We start from the raw sequence: 1,650 nt of genomic DNA, 5'->3' as shown, positions 1-1,650 counted from the left end.
TACAGGAAAACAAGCCCAAAGTCGCTTATAGTAATCAGACATGGCAACACTGAGCAGGATCAGCACAGGACTTACTTGATAACTTTTCATTGCAGAGCAAACATTCAGGAAATCCATCTGAAGTGGCAATGAAAGCAAATGCCTCTGTCCACGAACTGTTAAATCCTCTGTTTTCCTCAGCTATCTTTCTTTTTTTGCCTTTAGAATCCATAGCGTAGCAGTGAACCACACACCCACCGGTTTGTTTACATGGCTGGCTGGCGCTGTGCAGAAACGTGTGTCGCAGGCTATGATGTAATTCTTAGTTGACAGAATTGTTGAAACTTAATATTTATTCTACACATTTTTACAACATTGGAAAACGTAAGAACGTTTGTGTCACGTTTGGCCTCATACAGCAACCATAAATTAAAAATGTTATGTTAAAAAAAAGATGTATATTAATTATTTCTTATTTTTTTGTAAAAATGTGTAAAGCTTCAGGGAGCCACTAGGGAGGAGTTAAAGAGCCGCAAGCGGTTCCAGAGCCGCGGGTTGCTGACCCCTGCTCCAGAGGGACACAGTGCATATGCTGTTTGTGTGACATATTCTATGTCACACAAAAGTAGCTGCAACAGTGTGTCTCTCAACTGCTCTCAACTCAGTGGAAGAGATGGGAGAGCGTTCAGAGTACGGGGAAGTCTCCCCATTGGCTTAAAGGACAGCCAATGATGAAGAGGTCGCTAAAAAGTGTTTAGTAGTTGCTCAGTCTCTTTCTAGACCAGGTCTGCAACCTGGTAAAAACACAGCCACAGTGTCATCAGAGTATCCTGCCCCCAGCTTAGGCAACAACTTCAGCAAAATAGATGCATCACAGTGTGATTCTGACATCTGACATGGTTAGGCGTATAGGTATGGCCTAGTCATTCCCCGGCCTTTGATGACCCCGGAGCGGCTGGGTGACCATCCCCGAGCAACGCACTCTGCGGAAGAAGAGGAACAGGCATGGCGGGCGACAACGCAGCCGCTGGAAGGGAAGTCGACCGCCTTCTGCTGCTGACACCATCTCTGCTCTCTGATGCTGTCGCCCACAACTTCCTCTTACGCAATGACTTGCTAAGTAAACTGTACTTTTGGCTCACATGACCAAATTGCCATGGCAACAGCTGAAATGTTTTAACTGTTAGGAAGAAAACACATTATTAGGTTTGTCTACTGAAAGGTTTTAAACATTAGGGAAGCAAACCCATATTACCATTATTATCCCATTATTACTTAATTTCATCCGTTTTTTATCTTAGCTAGCCCATTGCATGGCAATGATAGATATTTTCCAGATTTAAAATCGAACCAAGAATTCTGGCAAGCCCGTCTTTTGGTTAGATAAGCGTCTAGGCAAGCCCGTATCTTGGTTGAATAAGTGTCTGGGGATGTTTTTCTATGCCTGTGCCAGGCACCTTAGATTGAGGACTCGATAGAGCTCGATAGAGATTGGGGGTCTGTTGTCTATCTTACCAGAAAGACACTTGGTGATTTCTGAAGCCTTTATCACATGTTGAACCCTTTCACTACATTTCCCAGAATGCAGCAAATCAGCTATCCAATCATATATGGCAATAGAAAGAAAAATATAGTATACGGCACATATTCAGGGAGTTCCTCTTCCCTTGT

This window comes from Gymnoscopelus braueri (assembly GCF_963280865.1).
Source record: "Gymnoscopelus braueri genome assembly, chromosome: 4".
Taxonomy (NCBI): Eukaryota; Metazoa; Chordata; class Actinopteri; order Myctophiformes; family Myctophidae; genus Gymnoscopelus; species Gymnoscopelus braueri.
Note: the sequence above shows the minus strand (reverse complement) of the source record.